This window comes from Protopterus annectens, chromosome 9.part0, assembly GCF_019279795.1.
Source record: "Protopterus annectens isolate FY-2018-M chromosome 9.part0, PAN1.0, whole genome shotgun sequence".
NCBI lineage: Eukaryota > Metazoa > Chordata > Ceratodontiformes > Protopteridae > Protopterus > Protopterus annectens.
In genome coordinates this window covers 144,623,048-144,643,969 of record NC_056743.1, presented here as the reverse complement: position 1 = coordinate 144,643,969, position 20,922 = coordinate 144,623,048, and the positions used below count along the sequence as shown (strand labels likewise).

Sequence of the window (20,922 nt, the reverse complement as noted above, 5' to 3'; positions counted from 1 at the left end):
TGTTCTATTTGTAATTCTGTTCTTTTATGTGAGCAGTTTTAAATAAAATATTTTATTATTAAGGTGCAAGGTGCTTTTAATTGTTACATTAGTCTTGTAGTGTATGCTGCAATCTGCAATTTGCCAGCATTGTCCTGCATACTACATTGGAAAAACGTAACACAGACTCAGAGACTGAATCTACAAACATGTTTATGACATTAAGAAAAAGGTGAAAAATGCTTTATCTAAACATGTTAACAGATTTCCCTGACATCCTTTCAAATTTGCAATTATTAAAAAGGTGACAGATAGTGAATGTGGTGGACCGTGTCCATTAATGTTAGAGAAATGTGAACTGTACTGGCAACTCATGTTGAATGCCAGTGTGCAGCCTGGACCTAAATGATAAGATTTCAGTTAGCTGCTTTCTAAAGTTAAAAGCACCGGAAAGATATGTTTACCATTGGTACTATTGCTTAATTTTAACTTTTTTTTTCCTTCTTTTGGTCATGTTGCTTTAACTGTATGTTTTCATTTTGGGGGCTTGCAGCAAGTAATTAAATGATGTATTTTTTTACCTACATGTGAAACAATATTTTGCTGAGAATGCATATCATGACATGTTAAAAGCTCCTCCTGGATACTTTGCCCTTTTTGTTTCCCCTGCCCCTGCCTTCTCTCGTACATCCCCCCGAAGGAGTGGGGAAAAGTAGATGCAGATATAAATAATTAATTTGATTGTTCATAATTCTTTCAGATCTTCATAATAGAGGGGAACTGATCCTGGGAACCATCCTGTTATGAAAAGGATGTGGTGGAGAATCTGAAATGGGATCAACATCATGATAATAAACCCCTGTATCTATATCAGTGATCTGCAAAATTGTAGGCTTCAAAAAAAAAAATTATCCACCCGTGGACCTGAAATAAGGTTTGGAACAGAACATTTTGTCCATGGACATCTTCAAGGTAGCGGGGGGTTAGATTTGCAGCATTTGGGAGGTTAGGGTTAGGATAGGGTTAAATATAGGAATGGATGAGGTTTGGTAGGGAGAGGCTTAAAGGATGTTAGGTAAGTGTAACTGGATTAGGAGTCACATTTTGGCATGATCTTGCTAAAGCAAGTACTACGTCCTTGATAATCTGTAGGTGCTTAAGTGTTCAGGTAGGCCTTGGGTTAATAGTGATAAGGTACATTAAATTTTTTTGTGGGGGGGGGTTATTGCCTTATTGGGAGGCATGTATGGGGTGGTGGGTCTTGCGCTGCTGCCCTGAGGAGTGTGTTCAAGGATGGTAAGTGTCTGAGTCTCTGTGGTAGCATAGTCATCAGTGTTTTCCTGTCAAAATGTGGTGAAATCAATGTGTGTGCTGGTGTGCGGCTTGGTTGCTTTGGGTGCACGGGGGAGGTTGCATTAGCAATTTGAGTTCATGTCTTTCAGGGGTTGTATGTTGGTTGCTCCCTGTTTTCTGGTTTCTGAGGTTGATGGCAGCTGCATTGGGGGCTGTCCCCGATCTGATTTGGGAGTCTCTGTTGGGCTTGGGCTGTTTGCAGCATGCGTACTGATTTTAGACAGTGTGGAAACACTGTAGCTTCTATTTCGCAGACTTTCAGTAAATAGTAACATCGGTACAGGCATGCACAATAGTCTCCATGCAATTTTAACATGTAGCCTGGAATTCATTTTCATACGTTTAAAAAAAAAAAAAAAGCATGTCTGAGTTAGAATATGTTGTAACTGTGCACTGGTGATTCCATGCTAGGTATGCCTCATCATGCTTCTTAAGACTGGTTAGGTTTGGGCACGGTCATACAGTTTGTTATAGTGCGGGTCAGTATCCATACCTTGAAACTGTACTGACTTTGCAGAATGGCCAGATTTTGCATTGTAATTTTAGTTGGTTAAAAAATCGAAAGGAGATCGCGCCATGGTTACATGTGGTCTTTGCTGATTTGTGGGCTTTTCCGTGGTTCGGCTTGGAGGGCATTGGTGGTGGTTGCTGTTCACGGGCTTTTCCATGGTTCAGTTTGGAATGCATCGGTGGTGGTTTCTGTTCGCGGGCTGTGGCTACTTTACCAGTTGGCTGTCCAGGTTTTCAGGGAGCTCCACAGTTTTGCCTCACAGTGTCCACTGTTTTTCAAAAAAAAAAAAAAAAGGATGAATGGGTGGAGTGGCAAGAGTTGAGGCCCTGGAGGTGTGGTCATTTGGAGAAAACATTTCCTTGCGGATGTTATAGTTAAATTTCCTTTTGCTAGAGATTGATGTCTGTGCCATTTAAAGTTGACTGCAATGTTATGAAGGAAAGTTCCCAATATCCTCTGCAGTTTTCAAGGCAGTTAGTTGATGCTCAGGCTTTTTTCTATTTGGGAAATATAAATGTTTGAAAGTTGGTGATGACCTGGTGAGACGGAGTACATTGAAGAAATGATATAGTTTTTCGTGTAGGTAGAACATGAATTGCCTCTTTGTGGTGTTTCAGAATTTTTGGCAAAACATTAGGTTGCTTACATTTCTTTTACTGTCATTAAGAAGTTGTGATTGTGTGGATGAAGTATTTACAGTTTTTTCTTTTACAGGTAGGTGGAAGAAAGGTGGCTTTAACAGGTGAGAGAGGGGGACAAGGATGATGATTGTTGTTTGGAGTGCTGTGTAAAGAGGTCATGATCTTCCAGCAAGGCAATCACATATGGAATTGATTTATTTTCTTCCCAGTAGTTACAACGTAATGGTTTGTTTGCTTGTTCTGGGTGAGGAGCATCAGGAGTGGAAGAAGAAAAAAAAAGAAAAAAGAGGATATTGTACCTAATTTAAAGAGATCTTATTGGTATGATGGTGGGCAATGGGGTTTAATAACGAAATAGTATGGCTTGTTTTGTTGAGTTTCTAGAATGCCATGATGGCTGTTGTGCTGTTTTATTGTTCATAAGGGATAGTTAGTGTGATGGCGAGATTGCTAGGCAACGGGATTTTATGATACTATTTTGGTTATTTTAAGCAGTGAAATGGGGCTTGGATTAGGCATCATGGTTTGTTCTTGTTTTTGTGTGGTTTCAGATGATTGTGGGCTTTGTGTTGGTTGTCCAATTGAAGGGTAATGATAGAGTCATTAGAATTGTTATTGCTCTGGCATTAAGGAGAGCTCATTTGGTTAGTACTGGGTTGTGTGGTAAATGGGGTTGCAATTTGGTATGATGGCATGTAGTTGACTCTGCATGGATTTTATAATGCCCTTGAAGTCATTGTGGAGCTGCCATTGGTCATGAAGTAAGGATTATTTAGCTCATGTGCAGTGGGTATGCTAGGTTATCTTAGCATAGGTGAAGCGTCAGTGTTTTGTTTTCAGTGGTTTTAGTAACTGGTTATTTTTATGTGATAGGGTTTTAGGAGTTAACTATATCCACCTTGGTTAGTGGGGACGGGTTACATTGAATGCTTGGCTGGATGCTTTAATGGGGTTTAGATTTCTGGAAGTGTGCTGCAGAGAGGGGGTACAGCCTGGTCAGGCTGGTAGGCAGAGAAGAAGGGCAGGCTTGCCCTCTTCTGTTCCCCCACTGGTGCTGGATAGTCAAGTCAGTAAGTTGGAAAAAAGAAGTGAGTGGGTTACGCTGCTTGACAAGTACATAAATAAGTGGAGGAAGCTGCTTATTTGGTTGATGGTATAATAAAATAAATGGTACTAAAAGTGAGCAGTTACACTGCTTGATAAGTATATAAACAAGCGGGTGAAGCTGCTTATTGGATTGATGGTATAATGCAATAAATGGTAATGAAAGTGAGCGTTTACGCTGCTTGATAAGTACCGATAAAGGTCTCAACTTCCACAACAAATTTTGAATGTGATTTTGGAAGCTAGAAGGCCTAGTACAAGGAAAGTGTACGCAGATAAATGGAAGAGATTTTTATTTTGGAGTGCAGCTAAGGATTTGGATGTTTGTGGCCCTGATTTAAGTGTGGCTCTTCAATATCTTACTGAGTTATTGGACAAAGGTTTGTCCTTCTCTTCTATTAAGATTCATGCTGCAGCAATTTCAGCTCACTATGACTGTGACCCACCATTGTTTTCTCATCCTTTGTTCTAGCAATTTCTTAGAGGGGCAAAGAATATAAGACCCCCACGTAGAGCTCCTACTCCTGCTTGGGATCTCAATTTTGTGTCGGAGAAACTCACTCTACAACCTTTTGAGCCTGCAGCTACTGCTGAGTTGAAATATTTGTCATGGAAGACTGCTTTTTTGTTGGCCATTACCTCTGCAAGAAGGGTTTCTGAATTGCAGGCCCTTATGGCAGTTGAGCCTTTCTTAATTTTCCATAAGGATAGGGTATCTTTACGTACTAATCCTTCCTTTATGCCTAAAGTGGTTTCTAGTGTGGCTTTAAACCAAACTATTCATTTGCCTACTTTTTATGCAAATCCCCAAACTAAAGGGGAAAAGATTTTGCACACTTTAGATGTACACAGGCAGTTGCGATATTATTTGGACAGAACTAAAGGGTTCAGACAATCTCAGCAGTTATTTGTTTCTTTGCTTTGTGCTCTCAGGGCAAGCCCGTGTCAAAACAAACTATTTCTAAGTGGATTGGATTTTGCATTGCTTTCTGTTATTCCCATCATGGCAAAGAGATTCCAGCTGGGATTAGGCCTCATTCCACTAGGGCTACAGCCACTTCAACAGCTTTTTTGAGGGGGGTGGCTACTAAGGATATTTTGGAGGCAGCCACTTGGAGTTCAGTGCATACCTTCTCTAGGCATTACCACCTTCCTCTGTACTCTAAATCCAGGGCTGGTTTTGCCACTGCTGTGTTGCAGGGCATTTTGGCAGCCCCTGCTTCGTTATAGTTTAGCCATCCTCCCTTACCTCTGCTTTGGGATTCTACCCAAGTGTTAGGACTGCAGCAATGTGAGATGAAGAACATAGTACAGTTTTGTACCTACCATAAATGTAGATGTTCGAAGATCCACATTGCTGCAGTCCAATTTACCCTCCTCCTTCCCTCTGTAGTTTGAGGTGGTTGTGTGGGCTGGGTTATCCTCTGAGGTATAGTGTATATATTGTATATATATTGTACATATTTTGGTGTTAGGCTGGTTGGTTGTTTAGTTGTTGTGTATGGGTTTTGACCTATCTTTTTAGGGTCTTCTGACATCTGGGGCAACAAAAGACTGAGGATATGACGTCGGTCATGCGCATTTGTACCCTGACGTTCTGATGTCAGTCAAATGCGCCTTGACCGACGTCAGCCTTATACTCTGATATTCGGGCCGACCGAGGGACAGCGGACTACCCAAGTGTTAGGACTGCAGCAATGTGGATCGTCGAACATCTACATTTATGGTAGGTACAAAACTGTACTTTTCTAGTACCCTTATCCTACCCATTCACCCCACCATCTTATGTTTTGAGAAAATGTGTGATTGTGACTTTCCTGATGTATTAAGTAATAGAAAAAGACAATATAGGGTTTACAGTAACCTGGATTCCAAAGAAAAAGATCTGCTAAATGAACTGAGTTATCAGTGCTTAAGAGTTATGAAACCTGGTAAGGTAGGTTTGGTAATAATGGAGAAGAGTGGATTATGTCAGTAGGATGCCTGATATATTATCTGGCAAAATCTATTTAAATGTATCTTTAAATGAGTTAAACACATCTTATAGAAGAATTAAGTATGAGTTGAGTGACTCATTTATTAAAAATAAAATTGACTTGGAAGAGTATAAATTCTTGAACACAATAACTCCTTTGGTGCCCCCAGTTTTTGGCATCCGAAAAATACATAAAAGTAAACATCATCCCCCTATGAGACCACTTGTGGATACCAGGGGCTCCATCATGCACCCCTGTGCTAAATTTCTAGATGAAAAACCGAAAGAAAAGCAAAATGTGAGCAGGAAACCAAGAATCAGTAGTCCACAAACAAAAAGGCTGCCAAATAATCCAATTCTTTATTCACGAAACACTCCAAGAGTAATAAAATCAAAGCCGCTTTACGCTGACCAATGTCAGGCTTTATCAAGACAGTTTTAAACATGATGTGCCACAGTTTAAATACACTAACTGAATCTAAAAACTTAATTTGATTGGATTAAATTAATCCAATCAATTTAAAATAATTAAAAGCCAACCATTGAAATGAATAATTCATTAAACCACAATTGGGTTCTTTTTAAAGTGCTAGTGCATTTGATCAGACTTGTAAAAATGAATATCATAAAACCATAACTTAGGTCACTTTTCAGAAAACATATGTTTGCAAGAAAATGTGAAATTTACGTAATTAAGATCAATGCCTTTGATTGAAGTGTACAAAACAATTCTTCAGAAACTATGTTATAAACAAAAAAACTAATGTAAACGTCCAACCCATCTGTATAACAATCTAAATGCATTTACGTCTATAAGTAGAGTAATTATTGAAACGTTCATTTAAAATTTGTGTTATTACTTGGGAAATAGTTAAAATCAATCACAGTAAAAATATGTATGCATCAATCAGTTACAGTTTTTTCTTTTACAGGTAGGTGGAAGAAAGGTGGCTTTAACAGGCGAGAGAGGGGGACAAGGATGATGATTGTTGTTTGGAGTGCTGTGTAAAGAGGTCATGATCTTCCAGCAAGGCAATCACATATGGAATTGATTTATTTTCTTCCCAGTAGTTACAACGTAATGGTTTGTTTGCTTGTTCTGGGTGGGGAGCATCAGGAGTGGAAGAAGAAAAAAAAAGAAAAAAGAGGATATTGTACCTAATTTAAAGAGATCTTATTGGTATGATGGTGGGCAATGGGGTTTAATAACGAAATAGTATGGCTTGTTTTGTTGAGTTTCTAGAATGCCATGATGGCTGTTGTGCTGTTTTATTGTTCATAAGGGATAGTTAGTGTGATGGCGAGATTGCTAGGCAACGGGATTTTATGATACTATTTTGGTTATTTTAAGCAGTGAAATGGGGCTTGGATTAGGCATCATGGTTTGTTCTTGTTTTTGTGTGGTTTCAGATGATTGTGGGCTTTGTGTTGGTTGTCCAATTGAAGGGTAATGATAGGGGAGTCATTAGAATTGTTATTGCTCTGGCATTAAGGAGAGCTCATTTGGTTAGTACTGGGTTGTGTGGTAAATGGGGTTGCAATTTGGTATGATGGCATGTAGTTGACTCTGCATGGATTTTATAATGCCCTTGAAGTCATTGTGGAACTGTCATTGGTCATGAAGTAAGGATTATTTAGCTCATGTGCAGTGGGTATGCTAGGTTATCTTAGCATAGGTGAAGCGTCAGTGTTTTGTTTTCAGTGGTTTTAGTAACTGGTTATTTTTATGTGATAGGGTTTTAGGAGTTAACTATATCCACCTTGGTTAGTGGGGACGGGTTACATTGAATGCTTGGCTGGATGCTTTAATGGGGTTTAGATTGCTGGAAGTGTGCTGCAGAGAGGGGGTACAGCCTGGTCAGGCTGGTAGGCAGAGAAGAAGGGCAGGCTTGCCCTCTTCTGTTCCCCCTCTGGTGCTGGATGGTCAAGTCAGTAAGTTGGAAAAAAGAAGTGAGTGGGTTACGCTGCTTGACAAGTACATAAATAAGCGGAGGAAGCTGCTTATTTGGTTGATGGTATAATAAAATAAATGGTACTAAAAGTGAGCAGTTACACTGCTTGATAAGTATATAAACAAGCGGGTGAAGCTGCTTATTGGATTGATGGTATAATGCAATAAATGGTAATGAAAGTGAGCGTTTACGCTGCTTGATAAGTACCGATAAATGGTAACAGAAGTGAACAGGTACGCTGCTTGATAAGTAGCTGAGTGAGGTATGGGCACTGCTTACTGATCAGGATGAGCAGGTTTACGCTGTCCTGTCCTATGATAATGTTACATGGATGTTATTTAATTTGTATCATGTTTGGTTGAAATGAATGAATATTGAGTAACATTTATGTTTATGGAAATTTAATAAAGGTTGTCAAATGTCATTCGGTGTAATGTGTAACTTGAATGGGGACCGGGACAAAGAATGTTTACATTTTTTGGGGCAGTATGCAGTATTGTTGGAATATGCCATACGATCTCTCAGTAGTTTTTTTTGGTTTATGTACTACATTCTTTTTATACATTACATCAGTATTGGAAAAAAATCTGATCATACCTACTTTTGTGATGATCAAATATTAAATCATTAGTGGTTTCTTCATTTAAAATAAGTTCATCATATAACTGAGTCAATGAGACATTATTTCCATTTATAATAAAATTAATAAGTTCCAGACCATAATGGTCAAACATAGATAACAGTTCAAAATGAGCTTCACTACCTGCAGTAAGTCCATTCAGGTGCATATGCATAGTCCCTTCGGTACCCTGTTGACTTTCAAGCATTCATTAAGGAATGCATTATCCGGTTGTAAACTTCACACCTCTGAGAACTTTTTTTCTAGTGAGGCCATAAGTGTTAATAAGTTGCCAGTGAAGAGAACAGTTTCAGAATCTACTGGAACAATGAAGGAAACAAAGTCCACATATAACAAGTCACTAAAATTACACATATGTGAAGCGTTTCTTCTGTTGAAATCATTGCTTTTGTTGGTTGTTGAACCATTGGAAGCTGGGCCTATATTAGCATATCGAATGGACTAAATAGCGAAAGCTATTAAGTCGATCTGATACTGTCGAAATGGTAAAATATCGAAGACACGGAACATCAAAATTTTTCCCCGGGAAAAAATTTGGTGGACTGTCTTTGGGACTTAGCCATTTCCTCTACTATGGTGTGATTTCAGACTTGGCATATTTAGGTAGGGGGGTGTGGGGGGCACAGCCCCCCACTTATGTTTGTGTTTAAGTGTTTTTATTTATTTATTTTTTTGTGGAGCAGCAAATTTTTTCCCTTGGAAAAAAATTGCTGTTCCGTGTGTTCGATATTTTGTGGTTTTGACATTATCGGTACGATGAAATAGCGTTCGCTATTTTAATCATACGATCATGTAATATAGATGCTTGGAAGCCACAGTTTGTATATCAGGAACCCGAAAAGAATGAAGTTGCATGACCTATATCCTGTGAAACATTATTCAACCCGGGTTGCACCAATGTAAGTTGGACAAAAGGTAAATAGTTGGACAAAGATAGTTGTTCCACTGTCCTATTCAAAAGAGACTGTTATTGAGAAATTAAAGCAACAAGCTGTGTCAAATCTCCTGATGAATTATTGGGAGAATCAGAGAGAACCAGTGTAAAAGCTTCAGTAGATAATGTTCCTTCATTGATCCACATTGACATGATTACACCCGAGTTGGTATCTACTAGACACTGCAACACTCTGAAAATCATTGACCAAAATCAAAAAGCTAAAAAGGAGTGTGTGAATGTGCAGTCAAAACAAACAACCACATAAACCAAAAGAAGACTTGCGTAGTATTATGATATTTTAAAAACTAATTCCAACAATGCTTTGTATGGACACTCCCAGAACTGCTTTAACATTGTTAATTTCAAGTTTGCTATTTTGGAACTGTTTTCAGGGGGTCTCACAGTAGTATTATTGCAAGGGACCAGTAAAAAAACCCATTTCTATTAGGAAGGTACTGTAGGTTCTTTAACACTCACTTGAGGTACCTCCTAATCTAGTGCACTGCACCCTAGTTTAATCTCTCTTCAAAAGACAGTAGTCTCAGGTGTGGTGTAACTCCCTATTATATTGCACAACAGTGTCGATATTGGATAATTCATTCAAATAGCTGATGAGGGAATATATTCTCCAGTTTTTTGGATACCCAGCATCAAATGCAAGTCTACTACCCTGACAACGGCTAGTCTTTCTTAGAGGCTGGACATGTTATACTTCATACATAGCTGCTAGCCAGGAAAATAGTATTTTTCTTAACTGTATGTTGTTGTTTTTAAAAATGTAAGACAATGTGGAAAGCTACATGTACTTTGAAAGAAAAACTGGAAATAGAAAATGGTGGTGGTGGTGAGGGGGGATTCCAGGTAGTTATCCAGAATCCTTTCTAGCACTAAATGACCAGTGCAAATAATGTCTCGTCATTCTGCCTCATTTTTCAGTGCACACATTCTGTTTGTAATTAGTCATACCAAACTGTTTCTTCCCACTTAAAAACTAAGGCTAACATAAATAATACAGCTTAATCCCGAAGTGAAGCATTTGTATCCTATTTAAGCCCACTCTTGCTAGAAGAAGAGACGGATAAATGGATACTAATTCCTATTAAAAGGGGCTCATTTGCACTACCTTTAGACCAATGTATTTTCAACAGAGAGGAAAACATTGGTTGCTTTTTTATTATTTGCTTCAGTAAAAAAAAAAAGCCAAGCCCCAGCTAACACTTTGCCAAGAGCACCCATTTATATCAAGAACATTTTTCTATAGGTAAATCCAAAATGCCTCATGTTCTAGGCTGCTTTTGGCTTTATTCATGAGCTTTACAACATACAGTTATACGTCTTTTGGTATAAGGATCGCTGTTACAAAAAAGCCTTAAGTAAAAAAGGATTCCATCAGTTCTTCAACCCTGAAAGAATAACCCCAACATGTGATTTCTTATCTAGTGCAATATTCCTCCCAGAAATATCAATAGTTTTCTTTTGAACAAATATAATAAATGGCAGTACTATTTTGCATTGTCCATTTGTCTACAATAACAATTGACACCCAACAGCAACGCTAGTTTGGCAATGCAGAAGTTCTCATCACTAAATTAATAATAAACAAAAATAAATGCAGATACATTGCCTGCGTTTATATTCCACCCAGCAAGAATGATAATACTCTAGAAAATATCCTACATTGGCTAGCTTCTAACTATCCCCAGGAAACCATTGTCTTGGGGAACTTTACCATTGATTGGAACACCTGTTCCTCTGAAACTCCCTCCACCCATTTAAACCTCCACGGGTTTACTCAGATCATTGACACCCCCCACCAGATTTAGCAAAAATAGAGTTAAAGATAGTATCCTTGATTGGATACTTGCTAACAGCCACCCCCAAAAATACAAGTCAGGGACATTACCTGATGATCGTAGTGATCACTGCCTTGCCTATATTATGCTCAAAGCTGACATTCGCAATCAGCCGACCTACAAAACTATAAGAAACGTCATGAACTTTAACCTTGACAACTTCCAAAATGAACTCAAAGCATGTAATTGGAATGTCTTGAAACGACTCCCTTTACAAGAAGCAGTTGAGTACTTCAATACCAGATTTCTGGCTATCCTTAACCACCATGCTCCTACCTGTACCATGAGTGTAAAAGTCACAGTTGCACCATGGCTATCTATAGAAACAAAAACCAAAACTAAACTAAGAAACAACACCTGGGCCAGGTGGCATGCTACCAATGCCCCTATGGACCAAGTAAGATACAGACAGCTAAGGAACCAGACCAAAAAATCTGTCATTCTAGACAAAAAAAATCACTACACCCTCCTACAACAAAAATATCAGCTAAAACCTCAAAAGTTCTGGCCTGGTATTAACAATCTTCTCCACCCAGGTCATTCCGCCACTCCTACCCCATCAGCTACCCTTGATAAATGCCCCGTAGAAATTGCAAACAGCTTCAACATCTTCTTTACTAAAACTATCCAGTCTCTAGCTACTCATCTCACTCCATTGGACACAAACACCAGCTCTGGCACATCTAGCCCTGATCCACACAGCACCCAATCCACTTTTACCTTTCAAACTGTACCTATCAACCTGATCCGGACCTTACTCAAAAAGCTAAAACCTACTACACTAGCTGCTGACCACCTCCCAGCTGAATATCTTGAAAAAGCAGCTGATGCCATAGCACTTCCCATTTCTATTTTGATCAACAGCTCCATCTTAGAAGGATCCATCCCAGCAATATGGAAAATATCACGTTATACCTCTCCATAAAGGAAGAAGTTCCACGGAATTATCTAACTTTAGATCTATAGCCATTCTTTCACCGCTAGCTAAAATCATGGAAAGATGCATACACAAACAAATTATGCACTTTCTTATTCAAAACGGAAAGCTCACCAACTGTAAGCCATTCCACAGTACCACCACGGCTCTTCTATCTTTCTCTAATGTCCTCAGTCTTCATTGTAATAAAAACAAACTATCTTCAGCCCTCTTCCTAGATCTCTCAAATGCTTTCGATATGGTCAGTCATCAGCTACTGCTCAATACCCTACAAGCCATCGGTTTAGACCAACGTGCAATACAATGGTTTCACTCCTACCTAAATGGTAGACAGCAGGCTGTCTTATGGCAGAGCAAGCTGTCATCCCAACTTCCTCTAACCCTAGGTGTCCCACAAGGGTGGGTCCATACTAGGTCCCCTTCTTTTCTCTATCTTTATCAGTGATCTGCACACCACCATCCCAGGAGCCACCTGCATCCTATATGCAGATGACTCAATGCTAATATGCTCCACCTCCTCTCCTACACAACTTCTAACCCTCACCCAGTCCACTTTCAGCAAGGTAGAAACATGGCTAGCTAATTGCCGCCTGCTTCTAAATCCTATCAAAACCAAGCTTCAACTTTTCTCCCCTAACCGTAGAATTTCTCCTCCTCCTTTCAACATCAAATCTAGCAGTGATACCATTATTTCCCCTGATGACCACACAAAGCTTATAGGAGTAATAATAGACAACAATCTTAAATCTGTTAAACATGTCAATCCCACTATTAAGTCCATCAACAAAAACTTGGCTCCCTGTATAGAGCCAAACCTTTCCTCACCCCCCTAGCTAAGTTAGCTATTGCAAGATCACACCTCCTCTCTACCCTTATGTATGCCTCCCCTGTACTCGCCAACCTATCCAAAACAGATCTCAACAAATTATCAGGATGTTACAATCATATAACCAGATTTGCTGCTGGCATGGCTTTTAGGACCCACCATTGCCAGAACCTCAAAGCACTGGGATGGCTAGAGTATCCTACCCTTCTACAGCTCAACCAGCTTATAGTACTGCATAAAATACTCCATCAACCTGATAGCCCTGCCCTCAAAAATATTCTCACCCCTCATAGTGCCCCCTCAGGCCATTACGCTCAGCTGATAAACTAATGATATTGACCCAAAAATACAACAACTCTGCAAGCGATACTGTATATGTCAAATCAACCGGCAAAATCGGGAATCTACTCCCTACTACCGTTACCAAGGAAACTACCCCTGTTTAAAAGAGAATTAAAAAATACCTTGCATCTCATTGACTGTGCTCTTGTTCTAAACCTAACAACTTCACTAATACATGTCTTGCAACCCAACCTATTGTTGAGCCAAGTATCTACGTCTCATAGCATTCGAATGTCTAAGCATTGTGAATTATGATATCTGATTGTACTCTATGTTCACATTTTCTGATGCATCTTTGTCAATCAGATGTAATGTCTGCACATTGTGTATATTGATAACCTGCCTGTATTCTTTGTCTATATTTTTATAAACATGTCTGCTTGAGTTTATCACTCAGTGATGTATGTGCTGTCTCTTTTTTGGTATGTAGAGCTTTTCTCCCCGGGGCTTTGCTAAAAATGGACATATATGCAGTCAGACTATCCCGGTCAACAAATGTAAAATAAAAAAATAAATTTGTTCCACTAGCAACTAATGTTTGTAGCCTTACTGTGGTTGCTGATAAGAATTAGTTGGAAAATGTTCTGTCCGTTTATTCTGCTATCTCCATTGTGAAAACTGTGTGGATTGTTTGGGTAACTATCCATAAAGCCACCATAAGTTAGTCATGACTTGACAGTAAGATTAACATGAACACGCATACTCTCTTACTCACTCACAGATTGCATTCCAGGAGTGCTTAAGACCAGGTTCCTCTTTGCTGAGAGCATTTTCATCAAATTTGAGATGCCTAGTGAAGTATATGAACCAGCATTTCCAGTGCATCAAATCCTCAACAGACATTTCCAACTTAATAGATTTCATGGGAGGATGTGATCGTCAAATATGACAATTCTTACAGGACTCATCCTTTCATTTATAGGTTGGACTCTGCCAGTATATTCCCCAAGAGTACATACTGCTATATTAAATAAGTACAAGTTATTTAGGAAAGATTAGACAATAATGCAGGACTTTTTGGATTTATAGATCCGTTTAAAAATGCTGCTATATTTCTATGTTTCTTTTGCATCTGTTTCCTTGTAATAGGAACATGAGTCAAATACTATGCAAGTACATGGCCATGCAGACCACAGTGCAGGTTTTACAGATTTGAGATTTGGGGCCACACACACACACACACACACACACACACACACACACACACACCAGCAAAAGATATCACTGACATGGTTAACTGGCAATGTTTTGTGAAGAACCTCTAACCTTTGAAAGTTGTCATCTCTGTGATAAAATCATTTCCATTCTAAGTTGCAGATTTTTTGTTCACTAACAACTTTTTAAACTGTAGTAGCAAATATAAATACTTGGAAAATAAATGGATATTGCTTTTCTTAAGCCTGCATCTCCTCTTCCATTTATCATTTACTTCTTCCCAGGAATGTTTTTAAAACAGCTATGGTCCCAGTTCACTTCATGATGGCCTTGAGCCCCCTACCTTGAGATTTTCTTTGAAATTAAAAACTTCTGTTGCCTTCTCTGTATAATTAATACACTGATTTTGTTTTTATAACAGTCTGCTAATAATTTCATACTTATTACTAGTTCCCCTGTCTTCACCAGTGGTACTTTTGTCTGCGCTCTCATATTAAGTTACATACTGAGAAAATCTTACGTTTTCCATAGATTCAATACTGAAATATCTATCACATTTTCTCTGAACTAAATAACATTGCAATCAAGCTATAGCTTTTATTTGACACACATTCCAAGTCCCTGACTTTTATTTTCTGCAAGAATGTAGAGGTGTATTATTAACTATACCAAATTTAATATACGCCAAACTGTTTCATGTAAAATGGAAATGGTTTATGCTATATTTTGTTGGTATAATAAGGTATATAATGGATAAACAAAGAAGATCATTAAAAACATGTAATTTTACAACATTTAGGTGATATTATTTTATAGCATTTAGGCAATATTAGATATCAGTATATGAAAAAAGTCCCATACCTAGTCTTTTTGTGGGGAAAAAAAAATCATATAACTGAAGACTTTAAACATATATTGCTGTGTAAACCAGACATTTTGAGTTATGGGGTTGAACAGTAGCTTCTGATAAAAAAGCCATTTAATATTGTAGTATCAGACATTTCAAACACTTGGTCTGAATGTGGAGATAAACTGATCTGTGTTTCACTAAAAACAATGTAATTATATAAATGTGTTGCTGTTTATTTTACAAATCTGTTTGAGTCATGCGGCGATTATTTATTTTGTCCACCTAGAAACTTGTTTGCTAAGGCCTTTTGATGCGTGTGAAATAAAAACTATATTTTAAGTCCTATACTGTTTATTTTGAAGTGTTTTGGATTAATATAAGAGTTGAATGAGTCTGTGTGTATGTGCATTCTGTTGAGAACTATTCTGATATTAATGTTAATATTAATATTATTAATAATTATTGCTTATTTGCAATGCATCTTATTGCACCTAAATTGTTTGTCTGCAGTGCTGTCAGTCCATCCATAAAAAAGTGCCAATTTGTCTTATTTATCATTTATTTATTGCAAATTTTGTGATGAGTAACTTGTTTTATGCCACAAAAATGCAACACAATTTATGGGGATAATATTCTGTCAGAATCATTCATTAAAAGAGGCATCACTCCAGTACAAAATAAAATTCATAAATGTTTATGCTGCAATGCAAAATTTTGTATGACTTAATATAATGTGTTATGAGTGGCAAGCTTTTATGAGGTCCCATATAAATAAAATATGGTTTGATGACTTAAATAATTCAATAAACATAAGCAGTTAAAAGAAATATTCATCACTAGCATGAAATAAGCAATGTAACACTAAAAGAGCAGGCTTAGAACTGTACCCAGATATATAATAGCTGAATTTACTATAAATCATGAGTTCCCCCATTCTAAAATACAAAACTTAATCCGACTTAAAATGTCATACATTCATAAACATTTTTATATAAAAATCTTGTGACATCATCATCGATGACTTTAAAAAGCAGCTTGATCAATAACCCTTCTCTTCCTTGCTTAATAAATAAGAGGTCTGTTTCTTAAAAGGCATTCCATTATGCAAGCATCATATAAGCCTGGTGTAACAAAACTATGCATAGTAATTTGCCATATCCATTTGATTCTTTGTAAGCTGTGTTCATATTTCCGTTTCTCATATCCATTGGAATTTTTTCCAAAAAAAGTAAACTTTTATATATTTTTTTATTTTCCTTTGCAATACATATGCGTACAGAGCTCTACTTTATCTTTTACAGGTTAGAGTGTGGACAATCATTCAAGATTAACCAAAAAAAAAAAAAAAACTCAGTTTGTGCACTGTGCATTTTAAATTATTTATCTTCTAAAATATATCTATACTTTAATCTATTCAGTATATTTTGAAAAATATTGTTAACACAGAAACTGGAAGACATGTATCTGTACTGCCTGTATTCAAATTGTGGATATGTTCTCGTATCCTTCTTGGAATCCCTTAAAATAAAATCTTTTTATCTGATCAAAATAAAGATTTTAAATTCCTTGACCTTGTGTTAACAAATTTGGTCCATTTCTTTCAAATTTGCTGACCTTCTGTTTGCATCATGCTAGAGCTGTTCAGTTCTTTGAAAAGTCTTTACATGTTCTGGAATCTTGTATGTTGTAACATTCTTTAATGAAATTTTTTTTCTCCTGATTTTGTCCTGCATTGGTGACGGGAGTTAATGTTCTCTTCTTTCCATTCATACCTGTTCGGTAACATTAGTCATCAAATCTGTTGGATAGCCTCTTTCTAAAAAGAAAACGTTTTATCTCTTCTACCCTCTAAACGCATGCGTTTTCATCTGCTGTTAATTTTGAAGCCAAAACAAATTAACTTTTTCAACGCATCTTTTTGTGTGCATGGCTGCTAGTTATAAAATTAAGATATTTACTGACAACAGTCTATTTCAGTATAGCTACTATTATCCATGTCTACTTTTTACATTTCAATTTATAAAAATTCACCTTTGTACAGTTTTTCTGAATAGCGAGAAACAACAAATTATGTGAACTGCTAATGGATTAAAAACACATAATTTAGTTTCTGTAGATTTCCAAATCAGTATCCAGCTATCTGTTCTATAAAGAATATATAATATGAAACATCCTTCTGAAGTCAACTCGAGCAGTACTCATTGGAAGCAGAAGATATCAAAAAATGGCATCTTTAGTGACTTAAGGGAGATATTTATCATGAATATACAAATATATCACTGGGTCTTTTAAAGATGCATGAAAGGGAAGGTGATCACAGAAATCAAAATGAAACGGAGAATATTACAATCAAATCAAGAGGAACCTGAGAATATTTCCTCTTTCTTCTATGAAGACCTGTACAATAAATGGGGGTGGGTGATAAATCTAACAACATCTTAGGAGGGACAGAAGGAGTGGCAGTACTGGGATTAAAAAGGGGTTGAATGGAGAGGCACATTAAAATCTTAGTATTTATGGGAAGTGCTGCTGCCATCATGGTGGCCCTGTTAAAGATACACATGATCAGACGTATCTCAATGGAATGCATCAAATGAAGTGATGTTTGGAAAACACTTGGAAGGTCACCCTGTTTGATGCACATGATCAGACATATCTCAGTGGAATGCATCAAATGAAGTGACGTTTGGAAAACATTTGGAAGGTCGCCCTGTTTGATGCACATGATCAGACGTATCTCAATGGAATGCATCAAATGAAGTGACGTTTGGAAAACACTTGGAAGGTCACCCTGTTTGATGCACATGATCAGACGTATCTCAATAGAATGCATTAAATGAAGTGCCGTTTGGAAAACACTTGGAAGGTCACCCTGTTTGATACACATGATCAAATGTATCTCAATGGAGTGCATCAAATGAAGTGACGTTTGGAAAACACTTGGAAGGTCACCCTGTTTGATACACATGATCAAATGTATCTCAATGGAGTGCATCAAATGAAGTGACGTTTGGAAAACACTTGGAAGGTCACCCTGTTTGATACACATGATCAAATGTATCTCAATGGAGTGCATCAAATGAAGTGACATTTGGAAAACACTTGGAAGGTCGCCCTGTTTAATGCACATGATCAGACGTATCTCAATGGAATGCATTAAATGAAGTGATGTTTGGAAAACACTTGGAAGATGACTGAGAGTTAACTTCTAATATGACTCTTTGAGTTGTCAGTTTGCTTCAAAGCCTCCAGTGTTACTCATTGAGTTGTAACTTAGCATTAAACCAAATCAACAAGTTCAAGAGATTAGGAGCCTAAACCAAAGAAAAGAATAAGGTACCTCCATGTGGAGGGGAAAGCCTTCTACTTCACAAAACTTGTTTGCAACAACTCCACAGTCACATAAGCATGAAGTAAAGGGAATTTCTCATATGTGAAGGAATCCCTAGTGAGTACTTAAAATGATAGTGGCAGTAATTTCTGATGGACAATAGTGATACTGTAGTTTAGTGTCAGTAACATTGAATTAATCTAGGAAGAAAATTGTCTAGTAAGCATTTGACAGGTTGTAGGGAGGCATTGAAAGTTATATAAGTACCCAACCGTTGGCATGTTGTTAATGGAAGTGTATTCATGTATCCCCTACAGGTGCTGGGTCTGCCACATTTCCTAGGCATTCTTTGGTATTTATGACACTACAGTGATTGAGGATATGATAAAAAGGGTGGAGACAGAGACAGCATGGGAGGGGGTGAGATGCCTGTGGAAAAAAATCAATGATGGTTAAAGTACTGGAAGTCATACTTATGGAAATGGGGGTATCTGTTATACAGAAAGAAAAGCAAAGTATAGCTGGAGCGACCCCCAAACCAGTGACACTTCAACACAAACGATATTCAAATATGCAGTGAAAATAATGTTATAGAATGGGTACAAACAGGTTTAACGAGGGTCTGATAGAAATTTTAACTCAAATGTCATCAGAACTGAAATATTTGATTGTTCATGGTGTATCCCAAGGCCTCAGTGTTTTAATATTTGATAGCAGTCTGAGACACAAAAGTGATCAAAATGACACATTAAGTTACAAATATTAGGTGGCATAAATGGAGAAGTGTATAGAAAAAGCTGATGGACTTGCAATACACAGGGATATGCTAGAAAAGGAAAACACTTGACTTCCAACTTTACATTGATTCTAGCAACAGAAACAAGGTACTGATTCCCATTAAAAATGCCTGGAATGAGCTATGAGTCAGAACAATGTACCATTGATTTGGGGATCAGGCAATGAAGGCTCTATGGAGATGGTGGTACTGTGTGCCTTCCACATTTTTTACACAAATCAGAAATGGATTACAAATGCTGGAGGTGTAATTCTGTTGAAGCAAATTGGAAGATTTTCTCTGTAGGCATGAGCACAGCAAACACTGAAAATAATTTGTGAAGAATTGAAAGCTATTTTTTGTAAAGTGTCAACTTTCCTTTGCTTATAGATGCAAAGGGTAGGTATCATTCATGGTCTAAATTAGAGATGTAGTGTCTTTGTTCCAGAGAAAATGACTACTAGAAAATAGAAAGGCAAACATTTGATAAGCCTTACTTCAATATGAGAGGTAATGCATATAAATTATGAAGGTTAATTAAATGGTGCAATGTGGATGCTGATGAAAAGGTAAGTTAAAGTACAATCTGGGAAAAGTTTTGAAATGGTACGGTTTATAACTGGATTCATTTTAGATATGTGTGAAAGTTGTTCTTATATATACATGATATTTTTATTGAAGGATCATATGATTTTCTTCTGCATTTTGTCATCGGTTTTATTATATACTGTAGTAACGTAGCCAAATTGCAGGACTAGATGCTTTGTTATTTGGTATGATATCTATAGCACACTGATCAACAGCCAGATAAGCGGTGAGTTTCTATTTGAATGAGGAGTAAACAGCACTAAGGTAGTAACCATGTATGCCACTGTTCCAGTCACTGTCATTGAATGCACTTTGTTTAATTGCTTTTGGATTAAATCCTTCATTGTAATTTACATGACTTTATATGAAAAATAGAAAAGTATATATTACTTGTTACTGCTGTGTATCACTTGGGTCTGATGAAGCTCTGACAAGCAAGAATGCTGTCAGCTGTTGTTTGTAAATTAATAAGCCATGGTTTAAACAAGCAATACCAATTTAAATTGTGTTTCTTATTTTTAATAAGAATGTAAAGTGATCTTTTACAAGGATCTTACAGAAGAAATTATGACAACAGTCTATTTTAGTAATTCATATGCCTTTACTGTTCCTGTGCAAATAGTTTCCCCTTTGTTGTTTATACACACACACACACACACACACATGTGTGTGTGTGTATGTGTGTGTGTGTGTGCATGTGTGTGTGTGTCTATGGTAGTGTTGTCGCCTCACAGTTAGATGCTGTCCGGTTTGATTCTCAGCTAGAGCATCTTCTGCGTGGAGACATGCGTGAATGGGCATACCTTCGTTGAAGGTTGTGCGTCAGGGCTGGCAACTTGGTACGTAAAAATCAACTGCCAATCATTAGCGGACCGGAGTTCCACTGTGGTGACCCTAACCGGGAAAAGCCAAAAGACAAGATATATATAGATATATATATATATATATATATATATATATATATATGTGTGTGTGTCTGGTGCTAGATTAAATAGATGGTGCACTGATACCTAGTAGATCAACACCTTAATATTGAAGTCGCACAATCCTTGGGGAAAGGAAATATTCCCATACCCAAGGACTATCAGTCTTGCACACCTGATGACCATCTCTCTGTGTTGATCAAATGGTGTCAATCTTCTGAGTGTTGGCATTCTGTTGTTTTGACAGGAT

At 37.5% G+C, this 20,922-nt stretch overlaps 1 protein-coding gene across 1 annotated transcript in view; it reads left to right on the top strand.

Annotated features, from left to right (window-relative positions):
* Positions 1-20,922, top strand: part of LOC122810502 (SH3 and multiple ankyrin repeat domains protein 1-like) — a 4,213,494-nt gene that overhangs the window by 2,077,217 nt on the left and 2,115,355 nt on the right. The window lies entirely within an intron of this gene.